At 41.5% G+C, this 27,551-nt stretch overlaps 1 pseudogene; it reads right to left on the bottom strand.

Moving 5' to 3' along the window:
• Positions 1-15,707: 15,707 nt before the first annotated feature.
• On the bottom strand, positions 15,708-16,118 carry LOC102014449 (annotated as a pseudogene).
• Between the last annotated feature and the right edge of the window lie 11,433 nt (positions 16,119-27,551).

The following is a 27,551-nucleotide window of genomic DNA, read 5'->3' as shown; positions in this document are numbered from 1 at the left end:
ATAAAAATTAATGCAATATCTTTAAGCCTATAAGGTTAATAAAAATATAAAATTGATCTATGCCAAGTGTTTTTGAGATCATGAAAAATACCCATGCCTTGCTAGTAAGTCTTTATCCAGAGTTTCTGGGTGGTAATTTGATATTTAGTGACATGAAGTATGCTGCATTTTACAGATAAATAATCCTATTCATGAATATTTGCCGGAAAAACTCTCTAATTCCATGCAAGGGCAGGTGTGTGGGGCGCATAAGATCTGTGATGCAAGAAGCAGAGGTCAGGGCAGGCTCTGGACCTCCACCACGGTAGATGTGGTTGAGTAAAATGCAGTGGATGAGCCTGCAATGGTGGATTCTATGCCAAAGCCTGAAGTGGAAAGAAGATTGACAGCAACAACAGACAAATCAGTAAAGAATTGTATATATAAATCACAACATAAATGCACGAACACATTTCAGTTGAAGATGTGTACTTGTCTAGGAACACACTAAACATGTGGAGGTGATGTAACCGGAAGGTAAGGATGGTCTGGAGGTGGTGAAGTGGGGAGGGGGCTGAGCAAAAATAGAATAAAACCTGAATAAGGTGTGGAAGCATCCTTTTCAGAGAAATTGATTATAAGTGCAATGAAGTGAGGAGCATGAGCTACTCAGAAGATCTTAAGTATTTCATGGATTTCCTCATCTAAGAAGTAGAATTGTATGAGAAAGCTACTAGGACATTTTGTCCAGAATTATTTCATTGTAAAACTGTTCTACTTTTATTCTTCACCATGAGAATTTCTTTTAGAGACCTGATGTTTCACTAAAGCCAAAAAAATCTATTTTTTCTCCTAAAACATGTGGAACATCCATTATTATTTATAGAAGTTGAGGATATATTCAGAGAAAGCAATAAATACCTTGTGAAATACTGACAGTGCTTGTCTTCACCAAGTGTGTTTCATCTCTTCCTAACTGTCATACTTTTAAAGATATTTATCTATATAGCCCAAAGAAAGCAAGCCTGCTGTTGAGAGAAGACTTTTAAAGTCCTAACCCTGCGACATTGATAAGTGTGTGGGATAGAGCATGCGATAACTTGTTCCATTTAGCTATGCCATTCAAAACAAGATGTCATACATGATGCAATATGCCACATTCATTTCTCAATTAAAACCGAAACCACACTTTGCCAATACAAAGTACTGAGGCTATTTGGCAGACACCAGTAAAGGCGCCTATCCCTCGGGTCCTACGAATACGCGTCACTATTGATCATGCATGTTATGCATGTGTCAATTAGAAAAGTAATTTGTTTGTTCGTTAATTAGCCCATTACCGTGCCTTCTGTGTCCACAGAAACTAATCGTTGAGTTGTATACTGTAAAATAAAATGAGAACTAAATCAGCAGAAAGCCTGGCCAGGTCCTGGAGATGATGGAAGCTCTGGGGAAGCTCTGAAGGCAATCTGCTGTAGCGGAAAGAAATGGACTCGTATCATGCTGACCTTGGCAGCTCTAATTCTGTTTCTCTTTAAAAACTTGAGAAGTCACAAGATGTCACTGACTTTACCTTTTTCATCTGTACAATGGCAGATACTGTTACTTGCAAGGTTACCGTGAGACTCCAAAGGCAGAAGAACTGTGAAAATATCCAGCTCACTTTAGCTGTTACCTGTTAAGGGATTAAGATAAGGAAATTGGTATCCATCCTGATGGTTCACCCTTCCCTGAAAGTACGTCGCCTCACCTGTTTTAAGGTGGAGAACAACAAAATACAAGGTGAGAAAGGAATAAAAGCACTTTCAAGGTAAGCAAAAGCAAAAGCAATTCTGAAGAACACTGTGTCAGGTTAGAACTTGAGAAGGAAGTTTATGCCAAGCCAAGAAGAATGTAGCTACAGTCCCCATCTTTCTAGTCCCTCCTCCTCCTTCCAGTCCTAAACTCCATCCAGCCCAAAGCCAGAGGTCAAAACTGCTTCCGAGGTCCTGGCAGTTTGGGGTCTTCAGCTGGGTCAGAGTCGAGCGTCTCCCGTCTCAAGAGGTGCATATGACACTTTGAAAAAAATTTATAAATAGTACGACTATCATTTTTCAACCATATTTGGGGCACTTTTAAGAATTATAGGGAATATACATACTAGGGCTATTCCTGACAACTGGGGCATGTAGTTGCCCTAGGTAAAACTCATATTCATGTTTCCAGGACTCACTGGTACAGAATCAAAGTTGATTTTTTCTAATTCTATTTTCACCGGACCAGTTCTGAGAGTCAGGTGATAACTTTAGTGTTCTTTGAGTACTGCCCCTGCCAGGCTGGTTTATGGTGTGACCAGAGTACAGCTCTCCCATGCATGTGAGCTCATCCCTCTTAGCTCTCATGGGACTTTTACCACCCCTTTGGTAAATGCAATGTATGTGAGGAATGTGTCTGGTTTCACTGCCACATTCCCATCCCAGCCATTTTCACTACACTCAGACTCGGAGTCATGATGCCTCTGGTTGCTGTAGCACTGGGGGTGAACCTATGGCACACATGCCACAGTGGGCTGATTGTATCACTGAAAGCTCTAAAAGCTGTGCCATCACTGCTAAAGACAGTGCTATTCCTGCCCTTGTCAGCTTTACACAGTCTTGACATTCTTCCAGCCATTGCTTGTGAGCATTCTTTATCCTTCCTCATCCTCCTCAGGCTCCAAGATATTACTTGAACAATCTCAATGCACATTTCAGCAAAATCACTTACTTTTAATAACTGCTTTGTCCAACACTATATGACACAAGTTTCTGCAGAAAAGCACAGGTAGGTGGATAATATAAATTGCTCAAGCACAATCCCGATGAATCTAATTTCTCTATTCTGTGATTAGGTATCAATCTTTTTAACAGTTTAAGAGCCTTATCTCTCTCCTCCATAGATACTTGTAGAATAATACTTGGCTGTTCACAGAAGTGCACACCTTGTGGGCATGCCTCCTCAGCCCAGTGCAATTTTCTTGTTTGAATCTAAGGTCTGCAATGAACACAGGTTAGTCTAAAGCTCCTCACAGACTAACACAGAATCAATTAGAAAACAGCACTGGAGAGCTGCTCATTATAGGCTTAATTTTGTGCAGAAGATATAAATATCATTCTAAATTAGAAAAGAAAGTGGGTGGGACTTGAGCTGAAAATTAAGGAAGGAAGCTATTATCTGAGGAAAAAAAGTTGCATTAAACAAGGTAGCAGGAATGATTCTGTCTCCACTGTAAGATTCCTTGGTTATTCACGCTGAACAATGCATTTTGAGAAGCAGTTAAAGCCAGAGTGGCCTCAGCTCACGGTGACCCAGTTCATGCAGGGCCTTGGAACTGGTGCTGTTGGGACAGTCAGCTTCTCCAGACTTGTGAGAATCCACAGCCATAGATGGCCTTGTTTACAGGGTATGGAAAAAGGCCAATAGAGGAAGCAGCCAGGAATATATTAATAACATTTATGTGTGAGGGGACACAAATTCAGACTTTAGTGGTAGCGGGGTAGGAAGTATGAAAGGTGTTTTAAAGAAGTAGTGGACATGCTTTGTGGGTGGAGAGATATGAAAATGTTCTGTGTATGTACCACAGAATTTGAGAATCCTGGCTGTGCCTTGGCAACTAACTCAGCTTGGGCCAGGGAGACTGAGTTTATGAAAGTCTCACACCTATTTTAATTCAAGCAGTGCCTCTTATTTCTTTTATATATTAGATTTATTGGGCTTTCATGCTGTCCAATTTGATTTTAGGTTGTCCTGCATTATACTGGGTAGATTCTTCTGGTTTCAAATAGGAAAAGGAGGCAGAAGGGAGGTTGATTTAATCTTCCTCACACTTGTTCTAGCTTTTTCAAAGAAGGAATTAGTTGGAAAATCCTGGAATATCTCACAGAACTGCAGGAAGACTTTAGGAATAACCCTTAAGGAAAAGAAGTGCAGGTCTTTTCCAGGGAGTTCGGTGAACTGAAATTCACCAGTGTTCTCTTCAGGGTGTGTCCACCAAAGTGCTTTTCCTTCAAGGAATCTTGTTTGAGAACTACTCTCTTACAGTTTTACCATCCTGGGACAGAGAAGCAAGCCGCCTGGAGTAGAGTGATCACCTCAGGAGGCTCCCAGTGCGCCTGGGCTGAGCAGTTGAGCTTCGCGCATGGCTGGATCAAAACTTCCGCTTCCGTGTCAGCTGCACCAGCTGCTGACAGAGTAGCATGGCCGGGATTGGTTGGGACAAAAGTTGACAGGCTACGAGTAACCTCCAGATTTTGACTCTCTAAATTGGAAAATAAAAAGAACCAGGTGCAAAAATGGAACAGAGGAAAGGGCAAGGTCATGGAACTGGTTTAGGGTATTTGCCTCTGGGTGAAGCTATGCAATAAACAAACATATGGGACATCAAATTCCAAGAAGCCAGGATTAAACATACAGGTCTGAGTCGCTGCCATCGGGGTCCTAACGGAAACTCAGAATAAAGGCCTTTTTATGACGGAAACCTGAGACAAACTGTCTTATTGTGGATAGGAGAGGCCCTTTGGACTCCCTAAACAACACGCAGCCCTGAACCAGCGACTTTTGTTTGTCATGCTGCAAATCAGAGATGCAATTTATGCATCAACTTGCAGGCATGGGGATTTTCCAGACACCCAGTTGGATTGAATTAGGCTGACCCAGTGTCTGCCTGTAGGCTGCTTCCTGTGGGGAGTCTGTGCTGCTGTACTGATTCATGCTCTCCCTTAAAATCTGCAGTTGCTTCTTTGGAAAGCCTCACCCCACAAGGGCGGTGATCTATTGCCTTCTGACTTTTGGAAAAACAAGAAAACCCCGTCACGAGGTGAAATAGCGCTGCGGCCTCCCTGGCCTAAGACCCCCATGTGGTTGGCGTTCCGCACCAGGGCAGGACAGCGCGTTGGCTGGGAGCTGCCCCTGTCTCCCGCGGCTAGCGGCAGTTTAAAAAACGCAAGCTCAGCAAGAGGCGCAGGCTTCGGAGACCGCAGCACACCATGTAATGTTTGCAGCCGCAGTAAAATTGGCCCAGACCATTTATTTTGAAAAATTCCAGACTGGGGCCAAGGTATAAAGCTCCATAATTTATAGGTTCCATTTAAGTCTTCCTCCTGTGAAATTAAATTCCTCCCTTTTTGCTAGAGCTCCTTGCAGCAGAGCTGTCCTGGCAGTGCCGAAATGCACTGTTCTCAGGATGCCCCTTCTTCGAGGCAGGGAAGGCTGTGAGCTGCTACCCATCTGCCATCGGCCAAGCGGAAGTCCTTGCTCAGGAAGAATCAGGGCAGTCTCCACCGGACCCCTCCGCTAGGCTCACGTCACTGTTCTTCCACCTGCTGTACGGTGGGCTCTTCCTTCTTCGCTTCCTTCTGCACCTCTCATCCTCCAAAAGGGCCAGACCGGCCAGCCAAGCTCATGTGAGCACCTCCTGCCATCCCTCTAACTGTTCCACCCTGGCATTGTTTACTGCACAACATTTTTCTTCTATGGTGAGAATTTCATTTCCTTCTACATTTATTTCTCAGCTTTCCCTTTCTTCTAAAATGCAAGTTCCGCCAGGCCAGAAACATAACCATGTTTGTTTTACTTTTGAGAAATAGCATAGTGTCATGATTCACTTATGCACAATGGAGTACTACACTGCCATACAGAATGATAAACTTGGGTCAGACGTAGGAAAATGGATGCACTGAGACCGCAATGTTAGGTGAAATAAATCAGACACACAAGCTTAAATGCCACATGATTTCTTCTATATGAGAAAACCAAAGAGTGAATAAATCAAAGAACAAAATAAATCATAGATAAGAGAAAACAGGGAGCGTGATATTTTGCAATGAGAAGAGGACCAAGAAATGGAGTGGGGTGGATAGAGGAGGAGAGGGGCTACGAAAAGAATTGAGAGGTGTTATATACAGATGTCAGTTCTTCTTGAAGAATAGAATCACTGCGTACTACAAACGCGCACTAATAACAATAAAAATTAAAAAACTGTTTTCCCAGTCCCTTTATACTCTCAAAGTCATTAAGTAGCCCAATGAACAGTTATGTGATTTATATTTATTCGTATTTAATATATTAAGAATAAAACCTAAGATATTTAAAAATATGTTCATTAACTAATTTAGAAATAAGAGTGAATCAAGCATTTTAAAATGAATAATATGTTTTTTACTTGAAAATATTGTTTTCTAAAATGTATAAAACACATTTAGTGGGATGATTGGCAATGTTATACATTTTTGCAAATATTTTTACTGTCTGGCTTAGCGATAGAGAGCCATGCTGTCATACTTGCTTCTGCAATCAGTTTGTTGTGGTGCACTGATTTGGTGAAAGAACATGAAAGGAATTAAAATATTGTGTATGTCTCCTTGATCTTACCTCAAACACCTGACAAGTAGAACTTGTTAATAGTCGGAAAATGAAGTCTGAATCCATTATCTACGATCATCATGTTATTTACACAACGTGGCAGTCTGTAACCTACTGTTTTCAGTTGTTTTTCTAGGAGGAAACCTTTGTTGTTTTTCTAGGAGGAAACCTTTGCTATCACGGATCAGTCACTTCAAAAATGTTGCTGAACTGAGTGATGTGTATCTTTCAATGCTGAGGAGCTTTATTTCCTGTCAGAAGGCTACAACTGTCAATGTGATCACTGATCTCATAAAAAAAATCTTTAAGCTTTAGGGAATGACTAAGGGTACAGTGATATGCACAAGTTTCCAAAAATTCTTGTTTATGTTTCTAAGCTTCAGCTTTGTAGATTCCAAATGTCAGTTTTTTCCCTTTGGGGTGACAGGCTCATTTCATTCATTCTTGAGAAGTTAACTACAAAATATCCAAGTTTGATTAACCTTAATTTGGTTCTTATTTGTTCAAATAAAAGTAATGTTCCATAAAAAAACTTTGCTAGCTCCTCTGCCTGCCCAAAAACATCCTCCCTGTCAAAAACCATCCTATTTTGTAAGCAGAGTAAATGCTTTTGAAACACTTGTCATTTCAACACATGCAGAATATTAAAAAGGTACATATTCAAGTGTTGAAGTTTAATGCCATTAGGTTTTATGTCCTGGTTGTTGAGTCTCTCTCTCTCTCTCTCCCTCTCTCTCCCTCTCTCTCGGTCTCTCCCTCTCTCACACTCTTTTCTTTCTCTCACTCTCTCTTTCCTATGAGTGTGTGAACAGTTCAGCGCCTACCACTACAGTTTGGTATGAAGGCCCCCACAGTGCAGCCCCATTAATTCAAATTTCCATACCTGCTTTCCCTTGGCCCTGAATGTTCTAAGTCTCTGTGTCCTTCGTGCAGAGCACTCCACGCCATGCCAACCGCAGCAGGCCTGGCCTAAAGAGTTAACCAGATGCCAATGACATGGTGCCATGGGCCACGTCAGAGTTGGTCATCTTTTATCACCAAGAGTAAAATTTGCAGAAGAGAACATACATAGTCCTGGTCAAAAAACGTGCTCACAAAGGACAGTGAAAATCAAAATTTGTCAGTTCCTAAGGTTAACTATCAGTGACAACTTAAAATTATTTTATATGAAGAACAGCTTAACTAATTAGGACTCTAGTTTACAGGTGATCAAGTTCAACTAAAACTGAAAAGAAAGCAGCAGCAGGCTGGTCCTGCAGACAGATGTCAAATCCCACCTCTCAAAAATATGGTTTCAGGCCCAGTTGGCCACAAAGGCTCACATTTTGTCATCAGGCACCTGCCCTTCTCTCCTTCCCAACTTTTGCTCCTGGTGTGTGGCAGAATTAACTACAGCAGCTTCAAGATTACACCCCGCAAGCTGAGAAATGATGGTGGCCGGTGAATAAGCCTGTCCCGGATGAAGGAGTTTGGGGTAGGATTCTTATCGGCCCCCTTTGGATGGTCATGTACCTGTGCTGTAACAGGTCAGAGGGCTCTGTTCCAACTAATTACCATTCAATGACTAACATGTCTGGATCAAGTGTATAACTCTAGGAGCGGATGGTAGAGCAGTCTTTATGTGGATTACAAATGCAGGAGGAATGGTTTACCCAAGAAACTCGGACATGGTATTTTCGAAGGGGAGAAGAGGATCAACAAAGCAACATGTGCACACTTGGGGCAGTATCAGATAAATGTCATGTTCCTGCCCCAGGCTGGTTATATACAACACGATCCTTTTATTTTAATGGTACTCTTCCTTCATAAAGGACCAAATTCTGCAGGGAGGGTTTTAGATGACAAGGAAGGCTAATTTGAGAGAGTCCTTCCAGGCTTGCTGTTCTGATGGCTGGTCTTTCAAAATGCCTTGGTTTGCTCTGTTTTTTCCATTGAAAGAAAGCACAGTACAGCAATGTATTGGTATGCGCATAGGACCAAATTCAACCCATTTACTAACCAGTTCAACCACGAGGAGTTTAATTTCCGTAAGTGTCAGTCTTTCTGATTATAAATGAAAATGCTGTCAGAGATTGTGAGTAGCTAGTGAGTTGATGGATGAAAAACCTTAAAAATGACCCTGGCCCGGTTTGTGTTCTGTGACAGATGGTGCCCTCCTCTACCTTGCTGCTTCCCTCTCCAGAACTGTCAGTTTCTCCATGTGCATTGACCACCTCTTTAGCAATATGTGGAACCGTCACTCTCTTCCATTTCTCTTCTAGAGAATCCTCACTTTGAACACAGGCTTAGAAAGGAAGGAAGCTCAGGCCAAATTTACCTGTATAGGAAGAGCACCTGCCAGGTACAATGACCCAGAAAGTGAACCCAGAAGCCTTCTCTTCCCCTAAGCTTTCCTTCCCCTCATCTGTCAATTGACAGAAATTCTCACTGAAGAAAAGGTCAGCTGGTAAACCAGTAAGCCTCCATCATGATGACAGTTAAATGTAGGTATTCATCCTCATTATGGTCACAGACACTGAAGACCAACAGTAGCACGGTTTCGATGATCAGATGAATCTGGACAGCATACACACATTAGAGGAGCAGAAGAGAGAACAGAGCTGGAGCCTCGGTACTGTCAGGAGATGGCAGGGCACAGCAGTGGTTTGGGGGCATTGGGCCTGACCCTCTGTGAGGAGGATAAACAACCGTGCTTTTCTGCATTCATGTATTTAGCCAGCATTTCTGACGTACTCACTTTGTGTCTGGAACAACCTGTTTAAAATGTTGAAAAAGATACGCACATTTTGGGTTCTCTGGAAGTGAGGGTGACTCACATTAAATAGGTTGGTGCAATAAAGCTTGCCGAGTTTCACTGTGAGCTAAGCCCGAGTGTTCTAGGAGCACACAGCTGGGAGCCCTTCGCTGCCGCGCCCGAGGGACTCAAGGGAAAGGCGCGCCTTTGAAGCTGAGGCTTGAAGGCGAGTGGCTAGGATTCGTTTAAAAAGAAAGGAAAGGGAAATCATTCAGAAGTGCAGGTAAAATTTACACAAGGCAGGAGGCCAAAGCCCAAACCAAAAATAAAGTCAATCAATGTGTGACATATTTAGGGTACAGGAATAAAATTTTGTGTACCTAAAATATAAAATATAATGAAAATGATCAGAGAGAAGCCTGGAGAAATAGGCAACGATCCGAATCATGAGAAACTTAGTGAGGGACCATGGGCTCCTTGCTGAGAAGTTTGAACCTTGTGCTCAGTTCATGCGAGGCCAGTGAAAACTTTCAAGCGGAACAGTGCTGTTATCACATCTGCGTCTGTCAGGGTCAAGCTGATTGACTGTGTTGGAAGGAAGCACGAATGAAAGCGGGCAGATCCCTGAGCAGACGAGGTCCTGCCTCAGCCCAGTGATAGGCGAGGACTGCTGGGGCCGAAGCAGCAGTGTGATGGAGGCGGTGACCGCGATGCCAGCAGTCTTAACCTGGCCTTAGTACTAGTGATGCTGCTGTCTTCGGGGGCTCTCAGGCTTCATTTTCTTCAAACCTCTACAGTTTCACTGTGCAGCACTGTTGCCAGGAGCCGTCTGTATGTGGCCACTCAAAGTTAAATGTCATAAAACCAGCAATTGAGTTTGTCAGGGGCATCAGCCACAGCACAGGGGCTGCTAAGCTGCAGGCACCTGAGGGTGATCTTGTTAGAGAATCAGGTCTAGAACATTAGCATCACTGCACAAAGCCACAGTGGAAAATCCTGCTGTATTTTTCCCTCTTACTGTGTTGAAAACTGCCTAACTTCTAGTTAAATTTGTACCCAGCCCTCAGTGTAAGGATGAAAGTTTTTGAAGGAGGAATTAAAGCATTAACACCATGTTTAGAACACAGTAAGTGCCCAATAAATGTATTTTGAGTGAACAGCATCTCCTAGATATGATTTTGCCTTTTATCAAATTGCTCTTGCTTGTGGTCAAGCTCCATTTCTGTGTCTGAAAGCCCATCTTGTGATTTGTGCTCTGGAGGAGGCCTTCCTCATTGTCTCATTAACCAACCTAAAATCCCACCCATTGACAGCAATGTGAAATACTGTGTTTTGATGCAAGGCTTCTAAGTTTTACGGCAGTTGTAAGGATTTTATTCCAAATAAATGCACTGGGGATGCCCAACATATATGAGGTAAAGGCAGTGTTTTTCTAGCTAGTTGGCAGGAGAGAACATATCACTCTGTTTCCCTCTCATTCACCCAAATTTCCTTAGACAGATTTATAGGTTTCTAGGGCTCCACAGACCAGGTTGAAAAATGCGCTTGTGGCAGAAATACCATAGTGTGTCCTGTAACAAGTTCTGAGTTCCATTCCGAGCCTACTATTTACCAACTGCACAGCCTTGAGCAAATCTTTTAACATCTAGGACTTTGAGTTTTGATGTCTCCAAGGCATGTGAATCAATCTCCCTCTTTGTTTACAGATTTCTGTGCAGATCAGCTGAGGTCCTGGATGTGGAAGAACTCTGCAGCTTGTAAAGTGATCTGGCAGCGGACACGATGCACTTGCTCCTCCTTTTGCTAGACTTCTGCTCAAGGGCTGGAGCCATTTAGCCGCTCACAGATGAGCTCCTCATTGCCTAAACCGAGGCTCTTCCTGACCTTGTTGGCTGCGGCGAAAAATGAGGTCCTAATAATAGATATTTAATGTACTGATTCTTGCTTTGGCTTGTGCTCAGATGACCTCCAGTTTTCCTCAATTATTTTCCAATTATTTCAAATAAACTTGAGGGGATTTCTCACATATATTTATACCAAATAAGCCATTTGTAGTTAGTAGGTCTCTTCCACCTCTTCCTCTGCTCTAATGACTCTCCTGATTAATGGCCCTGTCTGTGCGGGTCCTCAAAGGAACCTCACTGCATTCTTTAGCTCTATATTTCCTTACAATCCTTGTTGTCTGTATGGCATCCTAGTGCTCCTGGAATTGCCACCTGTCCCTGAAACAACACTGTATCCCTTCTGTTTCCCCTCACCCACACTGCTCCATGCTCTGCCCACCAGTGGAAGAGGTTAAACAGTTTCCTGCATCACTATTACACCATTTCGTCAGAGCATAGATGCAGTCCTGCTTGGTTTCCAAATATCATAGAGTCAGTCATTGTGATCCTTAATGGAGATGTGACAGTTTGACTTGAGTGAGAATCATCTTATAGATTAGTGAAGGTCTGGGTGTGTCTGTAGATGATAGACAAGTAGGAGAGCCAATTAAGGAGGAAAGACCCAACCTGAAGGATTGGGTGGTTCTAACCAATAGGCTTGTAGTCTGGGTGGGATAAAAAGGGAAAGGAGAAGGAAGTTTTCTCCTTTTATTCAGTTCATTTGTAATGGGTAAAAACATGGCTAATATAATAAAGAACTCACTCTGTTTTCAGTATTAACGCACTGAGTTAATTTTATACTTTCTTCTCCATATGGGACCACATATTCTAAGGTTTTAGAGATTCACTAAAGTGAAAAAAGACAACCTGGTTCCTGGAAAAAAATAATTATTTTAAATTTCCCATGGAATGCTTGCCCATGTGAAGGCACAAAAATGTCTTAAAATTACAAAAGAGAAATAAGATATTTCTTACAGGTAGAAATATGCTTGTCAAAGATTTGATGGCAACATGAAAGCACAGGTAGCATGTTTGCCATAGGCAGAAGTAGAATCACTGGGGAATAAATTGCTTGTCATAAGTAAGAAAACAAAAAAAAAAAAAAAAAGAAAAAAGTAAACTAAGTCTACTCTAATTTTCTAGCTAATGAAGTGATCTCCAGTCCTCCTAAAGTGACCCTTGTGGAATGAAAGTGGACACCTACTTTTCCTACAGCCTGGCTTCATTTTTTGTGTAAGTCTAAGTTGTCTGTATAGCAAAACCTTTATAAAGACCCCATGCTCGGTTTTATGCCCAGCTCTAATTTAAACAAAGGAATGAAAATCCATGCAAGAAGTGATACCTATGCCTTCATCCCAGTAAGCAGAGAAGTTGGTGTGACTTTGACTACACCACAATCTGTGACTAAAACTGAGAGCTCCTTCAAGGAATCACAATTTTCAAGCATGTGTTCATGCCTCTAGTCATTAATTCCAAAGCATGATCTTTCTACTCGACTCACTTAGTCATTAATTAATTGCCTTTTCTCTTCCCCAATTGTTTGAAGCTCCGGGTTCCAGAGGTGTACCACTCTCCTCATTCTGCTTTGCAGCCCTGGGTCCCCCTTCCAGCTATCACCCCACAGCTGGGTAGGCCTCAGCCCATCAGAGAGGCTCTATGAACAATGAATCTCAGAAAGGTGGCACTGGTGATTGCTATTCTCTTCTTTCTGGGGTTCTTTTTGATCCCTAGGCAAATTTATCTAAGTTATCTTCCAGTGATAGCTGTGGATACTAAAGAGTGAAAAAGCAAACCTGGGCTGTAATTGAGAAGGTGTGCAAATCCTTGCACAAGAACAGAGGCAAACGAACTATAGCCAGCTCTGTGTGTGTGTATGTGTGTGTGTGTGTGTATACTCATATGTTGTGGATGCAACCCAGGGCCTCCTACATGGTAGGTATAGATGCTAAGCTACACTTCCAGCTCTTAACACTTCTGAAAGTTTCTACATAAACAAGTAGAAAAAGTGGAATAAGAGGAGAATAAGAAGCAGAAAAAAAAAACCCGATTTGGTTCACAAGCTTTAAATATTTACTGCTGGAACTTCCTGGTGAAACTTGTTGACCTCTGCTTTACAGCCCTGGGTCAAAAAGATCCTTAAATTTTCATAATTCTGATGAATCAGTTAACTGATATTTACTGGAAAACTATCTCTTCCAAGGTGATTTATTTTTTGGTGCATGTTTTCAGAAATACATATATATGGATTATTTTTTAAAAATTCAGCCTGACAGAATTATTATGCTCAGACTTTTGGCATTATTACAATAAAGAAATAGAAATAGGTCTCACCATGGGCTACAACTGTTGCTCCCCTACTTCCTCTGATCATCAGGGATTAGCAAAGTGTGTTTTTTTTGCCCTGGTATATTTTTCTGACATTTCAGAGTTGTTATCACAGCTCTTCCGAATTTTCTCTTCTCTGGGAAATATTTCCCTACTTCTAAAAGCTGTTTATGAGGTTTAGCATCCGGTTGCATTCCCCATGTTTGTGCTCCTATTTCTCATGCCACCTAGCACTAGATACAATCCTTTTTGAAACTATTTTTGAAAATAATGCAAGTAACATGTATTTGTTAAAATATTAGGAAATAAAGGTAAATGTACTTTTGAAAGTTACCTGTGAAGAACTTCTGTGGAAAAAGACTGTCTTTGATAAATCTGTTTCTCATTTGCTGTGTAAGCAAAGATCGTTGATCTGAAAGCCATGAGACTCTCGGGAGTTCACTCCTTCACTGCCCAGCCATGGACACTCTGCACATGGACATGGTACCTCATCATACCAAATATTTTTCTGAACACTAATTTATAGCATCTTTGGAGTCAAACTGGCAAGTGAAGAATCAAAAAAGTTCTGATTATTCTTTCTTTGCATTGATAGGAGGTCTTTAACAGAAATCTGTTCTTTGAAGTGCCTCGAGACCCTCCCAAATAGCATGGAGAAGAGGACAGGGGTGTAGTAAAAGAGAAGAAAAGAAATAGAGGATGAGTGAGGGATGTAGGAGTGTGTGATACAGCCAGGGCTCCTGTCCCAAAATGGAGACAAAATTACCAGGCAATATTTTCCCTCCAGGAAAATCAGCCCTGTCTCGTTTCTTTCCATTGTTTCTGAGTCTTGCGGGTTTTTTGGTTCCTTTTGGTCGTTGGAATGTTTTCATTATTCTTTGAAAATTTTCCTTGCATGGTTATTTAAAAGGGACCCAAGCAAGCAGTAATGTGTCTAAATGGCCATGTGAAAGCAACCTAGGGGATTAGCTAAGGAGCTGCTTTTTTGGTATAAACATTTTGAGAGGAAAACTCACAGACAAAAACAGAGGTCAAGGGCAGCTACTTGACTTCTACCTATAGGTCAGAGGCCAGGACAGCACGTGACATGCCTGACAGTTCAGGGATACCATGAACCGCTGAAGCACATCTTAAGATTGGTCTCTCTGACCTTCACAGCTGCTTGAGACAAAATTATAGAGTGGGGGTAACATTGATGTCCCCTTGAAGTCACTTCCCTTTGAGGGCCTCATGTTCATCTGAAATAAGATTACTGTTCCTCACCTAAAGTCCCTGGGATTCTGGAAGATTCAGGAATAAAAAGTCATGACAAGAATAGTGAAATTTCTCTTCATATCTCTTAAAGTTTAATGCAAACAATAAAGCTGGAAAGAAATCACACCACTGAGTGTCTTCTTTTTATTTAGAATTTATCATGGGCTTAAGATCACCCTGGTTTTCTGAAGACACTCGGTGTCTTCAAGTCCTGCTGATGACGTAGGACTTCCTGGGGTGCACATGAAGGACTTGGCGTGGGCAGTGAGACATGGTCTCATGGCCATCACCGAGACTGCAGCTCAGTATTGATTCAAAAACTAAATGAAAGGAGTTCTTGCTGATGAGAAGAGAAAATTCCAAAGAGGAGGGGATGTCTGACTGCCCCTCAAGTTCTCCCATTCTGTGGTTTTAGTTTTGTCATTTCTGCTGCCTAACTTAGTTGTAACTGCATTTCATATTCTTCATTCCAAATTAACTTCCCAGGATTAACTTGGGAAACTCACCCTCTTGCAAAAAGGCAAACGGGTGCCATTTACCATGACAGAAGCCATCACATTTACAGTTCCTCTTCTTCAGCTGTTCTGTAGACACAATTTAAAGGATAAAACAGTATTTGGAAATGTAAATTCCAGGCCTATGCTTTGCCAGGGCTGATTGATGTCCTCAAGCACACAGACACACAGGCAAACATTTATTTATGGGTGTTTCCACAAAGTCCCTTGAAAAATAGAAAGATTTACATTCATCTTCTTTATGGGCAATGAAGAAAATGAATTTGACAACTACAAGGAAAATCTCAGGGCCACCTCCTCACACCATGGGAGCTTTTATGACAGAAGCATAGTCTCACTCTTGCCTTCATGTATTATTTCAGGTTTTCAACATCTGCTGTTGGAATCTTTTTAATAGTGGATTTCCTGGACCCCAATTTCACTGTCTGACTGCTGCAGCCAGATAAATCTTTCTAAGGCCTGGTGTAGAGAATGTGCCTTGCTCAGAATCCCCAGTGACACCTTGTAGAGTGTAGACAGTTAGCCTAAGACCCAGGCATTTCTTTTTTTTCCTAGCCTCCTCATTCATTGCAGATTTTGTTTTATTTTGGCAGTTTTTGTGATTTTATTTAAGCACAGATAAACATGCACACGAGCCATCTACTCATCTTCCTCACTGTGCAGCCTGGCATCGGGGCTGGTGACTCAGATGGCTAGTGGGCAGCTCTCTCCACGCTGGCCTTGGGTTCTTGGAGGAGACGCTGTGAGCAGCCTCTGCCCAGTAAGACTTGTTGTACATCAACAGCGCCTCCAGCTCCTTAACGTTGTGCACCAGGGACTTCCGGAGGCCACTGGGCAGCGTGTGCTTTGTCCTTTTGTTGCTTCCATAGCCTATGTTGGGCATCAAGATCTGGCCCTTGAACCTTCTCCGCACCCTGTTGTCGATGTCTCTGGGTTTCCGCCAGTTGTGCTTAATTTTGACACATGAGTCTGACTGGTGCCGGATGAACTTCATGCTCCTCTTTTTGACAATCTTGGGCTTCACAAGGGGTCTGAGGGCCGCCATGGTGCCGAGTCAGACATGGCTCCCACTCATTGCAGACTTTTAATAAAGGAAAGTCAGCTTTTCAAAGAAAGGATATCTTGTCATCTGCAACAATGTGAATAAACCTGGAAGAAATGAAAATAAGCAAAGCACAGGAAGAAAAATACTGTGTAGTCTCACTTCCACATGAAATCTAGAAAAGTCAATGCAAGGAAGCTGAGAGGGGTAGAGTGTTTACCAGGGACCAGGACGGGTGTGGGACATGTAGGTTTAAGGACAAAAAACATCAGTTAAAAGGAACCAGTTTAACAGAAATATTAAGGATCCTGGCTACTACTGCTAATAAGAATCTATTTTAGACTTGAAAATTATTTTAAAAATAGATTTTAGGTGTTCTTACCCGCAAAACAATAAGCACATGGGTTGAAGTATACGTGAATCAGCTTGGTTTAGCCATTTCACAGTGTATAAATATATGAAAACACCGCAGAGTACACTATATATCCACATTGCTTTTTTAAGTCAACTTGAAAAGATTGGATATAGATCCCATGAAGTATGTACATGTGCCTGGTACTGGGGCTTGAACCCAAGGCTTTGCACACGCTAAACAAGTGCTGTACCACTGAGCTCCTACAACCTGCTCTTTGGTGGATGCTTACTGGTCTTTAAGACAAAGAATAACTGTAGAGCAGTTTCTCTGGGCAGTTTAATATTTCAGAAGGCAAGGGTAAGGGCTGACAAGCAGTAACTGATTTGGGAAGCCGATCTTGATCTTCGCTGGTTCAACACAGATAGTCTCTCTGCTCCTTCCTCTCTGCGCCCTTCTCACCATTTTCCTCTCCAGTCCTTCCTCTCTTCCCCCTCTTGACCCTCCCTCTCCTGTTGTGCCCTTCCTCGAGGTTTCCTTTTCTGCTGATCCATATCCACTCTTTCTTTGCTCTTTCATATTCTCCTCTTTAACTATTTATTTTACTAAATTATAATTTTCCTAAAAGCACACTTGTTGTAAAGGCAAATTAAACGTGCAGTGGCATACTGACACAACAAAATAGTGTATAACCATTAAAATTCACGGTGCACATTTTTGACATAGAAAGTGTCCCCAATGTGTGACTAAATTAAAAAAAAAAATCTATAGAACATTATCTACATCCAGCAAAGTCCTGTGTTAGGAAATAATTTTATTTCTGTAGTTGTGGGATTTTATAAAATGGTTTATGGAGCTTATGTTTGGGCGGTGTCCTTATATTGTTTTGTGATATTCCTTATCTTCCTCTTTTTATTTTGTTTTAGTTTTGTTTTGCATTTGCAGTGCTATGGATTGAATACAGGGCCTCACACATGCTAGGCCAAAGGTGATCCACTGAGCTACATCCTCAGCCCTCATTCTTTGTTTTTTGAAATTTTTTCTTATTTAATATACAGTACATGTGAAATAAAATGGCTTTTTAAAGAAACGTCAAACATATCGGTTGCCTTCATCGAAGGATGTTAATTTGTCTTTTCTAAATATCTTGTGATAAAAATTACACAGGTGAAAGTGCATACTGAAGGGAGAAAATTGTATTAAAATTAGAATTTAAAGTAAGTAAGCACAAGTGATTTTTCTTTAATTAATTAAGTTTGTTGGTACATGTTAAGTGTACATAATGATCACACATTCCTCATAGGGAATTTGCCTCTGTGCATGATATAGCTGATTCTTCTTTTTTCCCCATTTCCCTCTGTCCTTTCACCCCCTCTTCTCCTTATTTACAAAGCTTTGTTTCAATTTTTCCTTCTATTCCTAGTTTTCTCTTTTCCTTTCCTTCCTTCCGCTCTCCCCCTCCCTAGCCCCCTTTCCCATTTGAACAATTTCTTCCTGGTTCTCAATATCTATTATACATTTTGGTTCTTGTTTACACTTTCAGTTTCTCACACCAGAGAAACCATGAGGTTTACACATGTGTGTTCCCTTTGATTCACTTACGAGTTTGGTCTCAAGGCACACGTGAAGTGACTTTTCAATCACTTAAGAGCTTTAAGAAATAGAAGGAGACAGAACTCTTCCAGGCAGCAGGGCTTTGGCCCGAGGTGGCCTGAGGACCAGAGGCCCAGCTCTGTTTGTCTGCTGGGCTGGGTTTGTCTCCCAGCCTGGCCCAGCCACCCAAACCAGACAGAACCAGAGGAGTGTGGCAGAGCCCTGTGCATATATCTGTGCTTTCCCTCACTTGCAGGGAATGACACGGAATTAAAATGAAATAAAAACAGATCTGTTTAAAGAGAAACATAAGTTACTTTTCATTCATTCACGACACTTGATGGGATTCCCACCCCAGCCCTCTTGGCCCTTGGTCCCTGAGCACGTGGAAGAGGGCAGGCAGAGCTCCACAGGAGCAGGCTGCCCTCTGGTGGCCACTGAAGAGACTGCACTCTGCTCGCGCCCCGCAGCACCGCGGGGTCCTATCAGACTTCTTCCAGACCTCAGTCTAGGGACCAGGAGCACAAATCCTATTTATGTGCGAGGGCAGGGTCGGGCCTTCTGCAGTCATTCTGAATGAACGTTTTAGAAAGAAAAGGTCATTTGAGCTAGTGTGTGCACACCCAGCGTGGCGTTCTGAATAGCTCCCTGTCTCAGGCTCCGGCTGCTATAAATTCACAGGCACCTGACCGTGCGAGTCTGCAGCGCGCTGGAAGGTTTCCCAGGCCAGGAAGCCCAGCCACACAGAGGCGGCCTGTGTGAGGGCCCGACAGAAGGGTATTGTAAGAGGCCTTAGGACTTCACAGCACACAACAGTGTGAAGAGCCGGAGAAGCTGTTCAAACACGCAAACACATGAGGATATTCTCCTCCTTTGCTTTGCCGCTGTTTGAGGAAAAGCCGCGATGGATTCAAACTGCCCCAAGTCAAGCAGAAGTATGTTCACACCAACTGTCCACCAACGGCTGAGAGATTCAAAGCTTTGAAGAAGCAGGTTTGTCTTTCAGTGCAGTTCCATTGCTGACCCAACCTCGTAATTCGATTCTGGGGATTCTCTCCAAATCTCCCTCTACACTTTACTTCAGTCATCTTTCTATTTCTTTACATTTATTATGCCTGTTGGCAACGTCCTCTTCATGTGTAAATACGCATAAAATCTCTACACATTCAACAAAAACAACAGAAAATAATAAAACTATCTGTTGTCACTGTATCGCTCTCCCAGGATCTTATACTTCACAGCCTTTCCTTTTCCCTACACACTTTCACAATGACAGTACAGCTTTGCCTTTCTCAGAGGCTGTGACTTCGCTCAGACATGAGATCTCAGCTGGACGGAGATAAAGTCATCATCCATAGAGAGAGCGTGTTCCCAGTCTTCAGAGTGAAAGGGCCTTGTGGGCAATGAAGAGAGCTTGAGATCAGGGAGAGTTGAGTGTAAAGATTAAAATTATCTAAATATAAAGGGTAGAGAAGGAAGGGCATGCCATGGCAGCACTGTCAGCTCAGATGGAATGGGGGGACCATGCAGTGCCGAGAACCAACAACTGTAGAACAATTACCAGCAAAATCAACAAACAGATAAAAGCAGGCTGACTAGCCTATCTATTGATCACACATTTTTATATTCAGTATGTCAAGGTAGTTGCTCTGAACAACATTGTTATGGTTGATACACTGCGTCAACTTGAGGAGTGCAGAAGCTTAACTAAGTAACTCAGCAGTTCTACATCCTGGGGTGAAAAGGACACGCCCTTGCTGCTCCAGGGTCTTGTTCATTGTGTCAGCTTGTGAAGTTTAAAAGTTCAACTAAGTGATTCAGTAGGGGGCCAGAGTCCTTACTTTGTAAATATCCTCAGCTTGTGGAAGAGGAGGGCAGGGAGATGGTGTGCACGTGGATGGATAACCGACATACAATATAAGGGAGGAAAAGAGGCTTGCTTGCCCCCCACCCCTTGGTGCTTGCTGCTTTTGCTGTCTTTTGCTGCCTTGGACTGCTGCCCCTGTGCCATGTGCCACCCTGCCTTGGAGCCAGCTGATTGTGGACTGAAACCTCCACAAACCATGGACTAAATAAACCTTCCCTTCCTTAATTTTGGGCATTGGGTATTTTGTCTCAGCCATGAGAGAAAAGTAACCAAGACAAATATGCTGTGCATGGTCGCATTTCAATAAATATGCAAAAGAATAACTCAAGAATCAATCTGACCCTGCATTCTTCTCAGAAAATAAATAAATGATGTGCAAGAATGGACACTTTAAAAATCAACTCTTCTTCTCCTGTCACGGTCTAGTTCCTGCCCTACGGATCTGGTCTCACCCATTTCTGCACCTGTTCATATCCCAGCTCCAACTCTACTACCTGAAGGTCCTCCCTCCCCCCCACAGGCCAGTTGTCTCTTACCATGGTGATTTTGCACACAGCTGCTCCTCTGCATCTAATCTCCACTTTGATCCCACTGATACCGTGTTCTCTTCCTTCAAACTTCCCTTTGGGTGTTGCCGTTTTGAAGTGTGATGTTCTGATTTTCCTAGGAAGACTGAATCTTATCTGTATCTTTGAACTCAATGAACCTAGATAGATGGCAGTTACTAAATGTCCAGAATAGATCTTTTATTTATCTCCTATCACAATTCTTTCCAACTGTCTTCATACTAAAGTTCTTCTAGTGCAAGGTGAAATCCAACATTCTTTGTACCCATGTATTGAACACATAGCTAGATATGAATGTGGTAGAGAAGGAGGCTTGTCTATCTTGTCACATAGCAGATAGACTGAAATCGGATTCCTGGTCTACCATGGCTTCAGTCACACAAGAATCGTGACCATATAGGAGATGCTGATTTTTTCTTCTGTCAAGTGGGGAAAATAACACTTATTATTATAAATATATTAGATTTACTGTAAGAATTAGATGAGAGGATACTTATATGGTTCAATGTACTTAATATTCATAATAACTCCTATAGGCTGGTCCTATTATCATCTGCATTTTACATCTCTGATTACAGTGGAAGAAGTTGCCAAAAATTACACTACTGTTAGTAAACTTGTTGGCTTAGATAAACTGTGTAAACTACTTCAATAACAATAGAAGCTGGTCCAAGTCACATTAGTGTAGAAAATTCTGGCAGGAAGTGAGAAGAGAATCCAAACTTTTTCCAAGGAAGGACTGGAGGTGGACTTTCTCCTGGAGGCCAGAGTCATAAATTTCAGTTATTGTGCTAGATAACAGTTTGATTGTGTCACACTTTCCTGACCTAAGGACGTTTGTACTGACTGCATATTTACATATCGCATTTTGTTTCACAAATAACTCTAGAAGTTCTATTATGCAACTTGTTGGGCAAAAATAAAACACAATAAATTAGCCTGCACTCAAATTGAGCAAAAGTGATTAAGGAAACTCATAAAAGGCTGGATATAAGAGAGATTACACAGGCTAACCATTCAAACTACAATGAGCCACACATTTACTGTGGGTATGAGCCAGAAATTGTAGTCTGAACTTTCTGGGAGCTACCATCAAAAGGGGAAAAGTTGGCAATTAAACAAATCACAGTGTTGCTAGACAAAGACCAGATGAATTCATCAATGGAATTTCAAGTATTTGTGGACCTAAGTTGAGAAGAATAACCTCAAACTCTTGATTACAAATATTTCAGGGGAAAGTTAGTTTTCTTGGTCATAAGTCACTCTATTCTTTATTTCCCTCACCCCCACACTATGCCCAAATTCACACATGCAGACCAATACCAAAGCCAGTGGTAACTGAGGAATAACTAATCTTTAATTTTGGCCAGATTATTGTAATTTTGGCTAGCTGTGATTCTAATCCAATGTCACTATCCCTACAAAAAATTTAAAATGAGAAAAACCCTAGAAAAGAAATTTCTAGAATACATGCCAGGAAATACAAATATACAATTGATTGTTGTGATCATATTTCTTGTGATGGGCTTAATAAATTTAGAATTTACTGATAAGCAGGGTGCATAGCAGAGAAGTGTGGGAGCAGAAGGGAATATTCCTTTACAATTGTCTTATAATTTGAAAACCTAAATTGAACCAGTATCTAACTTTGAGTGCAATAGAGCTATACCTGAAATTTAATTGAACATCTTCGAAGAACATGTCTAAGTTTTTCAGGGATATAATGCTATGTAACAAAGAAAAAGTTACAAAATTCATGCAAGTCAGGTGGGAGAAACAAAAGACCAATTGAAGTTAGAACATTTAGAAATAAGAATATCCTGTTACTTGTAATAAAGTACAATGAGACCAGGCATGTGGCACATCTGTAATCCCAGCACTGAGGAGGCTGAGGCAGGAAAATAGCCATGGGTTTGAGGCCAGGTTTAAAAAAAAAAAAAGAAAGAAAGAAGGAAAGAAAAGTACAGTGAAATGTTTAATGAGATACTGTCATCTCAGAAGAACACAGCATTTATGTGCAAATTCAGGCCAAAGTGAATTTCTCTAGGATGAAAGACTCAGTAAAGTCTAATGTTCCTACTGTCTAATTCTGTCATAATGCAATCAGGTTATTCACAACAAGGCCTTGGTAGATTACTACTTTTATAGGCAAAGCCATTGCAAAGTGCTGAGATGTTGCATTTTTTTTACCATTTCAAGAAAGTGGAATTATAATTTCTGCAATAGAAAGTAAAAATATTTTATTGTAGCAAGAAGCTCTATGGGCATTATTCAATATACCTTGGTAAGTAAAAGGAAAGACAGAGAAATGATCTTATCTTTTTTGAAACTGAACAGAGAAAAAATATCTACCAGGTGACATCAAAATAGTTCTCCTGTTTTGGAGAACTGAAAGGAAGCCAGTGTCCAAAGAAGCAACACATCATAGGACAAGGATACAGGCTTTAGCGTCACCTGGTTCTTCATCCATGTTTGCGCTCTGGCTCTTGTTAAGTGCATGACCTTGGGAAAAATGTAAAGCTTTCTCACACTCCATTTCTTCATCTATTAAACAGGAAGAAAGGTACCTACCTCTCAGGATTGAGAGAAAAAATAAGTGGGCCCAACATGAATCATATCTGTAGTAAATGTTGGCACATGGGAGGTAGCCAAGACATGATAGCAACTTTACCCATTTAATGTGATCATTTGACATTCTGATAGAAGCATAGTTCTTATTCTCAAAGGGCAGAGTCTAATGGAAGAGTCAGAAAGGTAAACAAAAGTTCAGAAATAATTTGACGAACACCATAGCAGGAGCATTATAATGTTTAACGTCTAAGGCTCTAAGAGGCACAGGCTGATCAATGATTAATTTTGTTCTGGGGATTTAGGGACATCTTCCAGGAGGAAGTGACATTTGGACCAGTCCTAAAGATCGGTAGTGATTCTTCTAGCTGGAGAACAACCCTCACAGAGCTCCTGATGTGTAAACTCCTAGAATAATGCACGAATAGGAAGAAAATACAGAAAATGAAGACAGAGAAGGATTACTTTTGAGAATGATTTTGAAAGAAAGATGTATTTTGCTATAGATCTGTAATTTGTCTTTATTTAGGCAGTGGGGGCCATGGATGGTTTTTATGATACTTAAGCAATGGGTGACTGGTTTCATCTGTGTTTTCAAAGGGATTCTGACAGCTCCTTGGGAGAAGAACAGAAAAAAACAGAGGATGGAGATGGGAGATGAACTGGCAACTGAGGAAGGCTGTCTGAGAGTTGTAAAGGCCCAGACCAAAGCATGCTCATGGGAGAAGGGTTAGAGCTAAACTTCCAGGAACATTCAGTGACAGAGCAATAGAGTTAATGGCAGCGTACTGGATACTAAAGGGAAAGGACTTCCGATGACATCCACATGGTGCTGTGGGCAGGATGATTAGTCTGACAGCAGAGGAAGAGCAATTCAAAGATATGATATTGAATTTGATTTTTGCACAGTTGATTTTGAAGTCTTGAGGAATCATGCAAGTGGAAGTGTTCAATACATGGTTGTATGTTTTGGTCTGGAGCTCTAGAGTATGAGATGAAGAAGAAGAGTAAATTAATATAAATAATTTTAACAAGAATAATACTATTATTTAGGTACTTCTTGTGTATTAATCACTATTTAAAAACTCTAATACATTTTTTAATTTAATTGTTTTCAAGAACTTCTCATTTAAAATGGGCAACCTCAGAAAAGCTAAATCATTAGATGTGCTGAAAGTGATTCTGTTTCTCAGAGGGAAAGCATGTAAGGTCAGTCAAGAACAATTTAGCTTCAAGAAACAGAGATCTGCACTGAAATTGTATAATTTATTGATTCATACAATTGAAATGTCCAGAAGTAGGGTAGATTCAGTTTGGCTCTAAAATTAGACAGTATCTTCAAGAACTAGCTTCCGTTCAATGCCTGCTTTGCCTTCTGCAGGTTAGTTGATTGAAAGGTATAAATTATACATGCATAGTCAGTTAATTTTGTCAGAAAATAATAAGTGTTGACTCCCTCCACAGTGACTTCTTGTGCATCCTTGTGAATCCTTGTACATCAGTCACAAAATATGGAAAGGAGGGCAGGATTGTGCTTTTGGCTGACGACTTGGAATGGCCTCTTCTTTCTCCACACAGACGGCTGTCAGTTCCCATCAGACTCTAGGATTGAACAAGTGGAGTTCTTTTGATTAAAAAAAGAAAGAATACTGGGGAAAAATAAGAATACTCACTAACCAGAGTATTCATTAAGTAGGCTTGAAGAAGGGATCTCAGGCAGGACTGTATCGAAAGGACCGGCTGAAGAAAAGACAGGAATATGTGGAGAAGTAAAGGACAATGAGATCATTCCTGTGGTGAAGAGCCCTCACTTTGTATTTTGCAGTGAATTTGCCATGCTCTGCAAACACTCCAAACACACTTTTCCCTTACAGAAGGAAACTGGAGAGGGGAAGTGAGGAGTTGGGTGGTGTTTGCTATGAAGGTCTTCTGACTTCTATGCTGAAGGAGAAGTCTGGCCCACTGGGATGAGCATGATGGCCACCTCTGCTCTCAGGGCTGTCGAGGGCAAAATACTTCACCTGCCGCAGCACTTCTCATGGCCACGCAGTCCTCGCAGAGCGGGGAGGCTGCACAGATGCAAACTATGACCCGCAAGTGAGAGCAATCACTTCAAGAAGAGAGAGAGAGAGGAGAGAGATTTGAGGAACCGACAGAAATGAGTTTGGATCTGACTTCTGATGCCTGCTGGTGACTTGACCAAGCTGCTTCAGCCTTTTGAGCTTCATTTTCCTGGCAATAATCTAGGAAAATGACTCTCACCCTGAGAAGTGGCTATCGTGTTGAATAAGGCTGTGTGTGTATTATCCAGTACGGCACATTAGTGTTGTTCAGTGAATGGCAGCATTATGTTATAAGGTCTTTCGTACACACCATGTCTATGATGACTATTATCATTTTCCCCTGAGAGACACAGGGGAGCGTGCATGAATAATAATCAGTGGTTAGGCACACAAGAATGGAGTCAAGGTGCCTAAGTCTGAATTTCACAACTCCTTCGGGTAGGCATGTATGCTCCAACAACAGATTTTCTCTGTGCTTGTGTTTCTTCCTAGCAGGCTGATGGTAATAGTATTTTCTCAAGGGGTTGCTAGGAGAGTTAAATAAACAATGCTCTTCGCCCTGCTCCTGAGGCTCCATAAACAGGTGGTGAACATGGGTTTGAGTTCTTGTTACATAAGATGATGAAGAGAGGACAAATCATGTTAACTGATGATTGCAGAGGTGCTTCACTTTCCAGGGCCATTTCTAGGGCCTGAGCTCCACTCTTGAGAGGATAGATGAGCTCCTCATTTCTTAGCTTTAAATAAGGAATCTGCTCAAGGTCATGTGGACTGCTGGTGGGTCCTGAAGGGCCTCCGTCCACAGTGCTGGACATACATCCTGGTCAGGACAGCAGCAGCCATCTGCCAGGTCTGCTGTGACACATCATTAACAACCCCCAGTGGAAGACAAATTGTGTGGTGACTCCACAGCACACACCTTGGAGTTTCACATCCTCCTGAGGTGTGACACGTTTACATTCTCCCTGATCTGTTCAGGGTTTAGCTTTTCACTTTTGCTGAGTTTGTTCAAGAATATGGACTCTCTTTCCTTTTATCTCATTCTCTTTTCAGTTCTGTAATGATTTTCATTGGAACCCTTCCTCTTGTTTTAATACCATTAAAGAGAAAAGGAGAGAAGGAAGGACAAGGTGGTGGGGAGACAGAGAAAGGAGGGGCGATTAGGTACATACTAGACATCTGAAAGTACAGTAAAGATCACTAGAGATCTGGGAGAACAAAGGAGATATTAACAGGGAAAATACATTTTTTTCACCTCTACATGGTAGATATTCATGTTGTTTAAAATCTACATACTAAGAGATTTTTTTCCATTAGACTTAAATTTTTCAGTCACACTTAAAGCACCTAGCTGATTTCTTTCTTGCCCATCTTCCTCCTATTTTTTATTTGTCTGTAACTTCCTCCTTCATTCTCCAAAGTAATTTACTTATCTGCTGCTTCTCTGACTTCTGTCAACATATAAACTCAAATTTTATTTTCTCTGAAGCAGTTTACTCACCAAGGTGTTGCTGGAGGGATGTCTTATTCTGCACCCTATGATAAGCAGCACTTATAGTAGAGCTGACTATGTGATACATGCTCAATAAACACAACATTTCTCATAAACAGAGATTGCAATTGTCATCCTTATGATCTTACCCAGGAGAAAGTCCTGGTCATGGGCCAGAGAGCTGGTTGCAAAGCATGAGGCTTTGGTTACTTAGACAGTAGCTTTAGTCAAATTACACAGAGTCTGTCTCCTCCAATTCCTCCTCTGTGAAATGAGGTATAAAATTAATATTCACCTCAAAGAGATACATATAAATACATAAAATATATAAAAATCTATACCTCTATCTCCTTTTCTGTTTCTCTATTTCCCAGAAAAAAATATGTATATGCCAGAAAATGAATCTACACTTCAGGAAAAGAAAAATAGTATACTGTTCTTTCAGCAGATGGTGTTAGCATCATATGGACAACTGTAGAAGATGTGGTATATGGCAGAAAACTCACCACATGGCTGGTCCTTAGAGAAGAAATTGGACACACATGTGCAGCAACCTCATACCAAGGTTACCCAAGCAGCAGTTCACCATGGTAATGAATTTTTGGAAGCTGATGACCACCAGTTTGAGCAACTTTGTCATCATAAGGCTGGAGGTAACTTGTATTAATCACGTGATGTCTCAATTAATTTAGTTTTAAAATACTTATGCAAGTTTTTCTATTCTTGAAGTGTGTATGCATTTTTGGTGCTCTCTCTTTCCACAGTAGCCTTAACATTCTTTTATTCAAAATAATGCGATGAAGAGGACTTCTTTTGGACTTATCAGGAGAATCATGTGGAAGAACTGATGAACAGGAAAACACTGGGTCCCCCGACAGTGACAGAACTGAGGCAGCAGCTCTGGATATTCAAGGTAGCTGAATTAATGGGGCTGAGAGCA

This window comes from Chinchilla lanigera, unplaced genomic scaffold (assembly GCF_000276665.1).
Source record: "Chinchilla lanigera isolate Chin_1 unplaced genomic scaffold, ChiLan1.0 scaffold00075, whole genome shotgun sequence".
NCBI lineage: Eukaryota > Metazoa > Chordata > Mammalia > Rodentia > Chinchillidae > Chinchilla > Chinchilla lanigera.
This window is presented reverse-complemented; position numbering and strand designations above follow the sequence as displayed.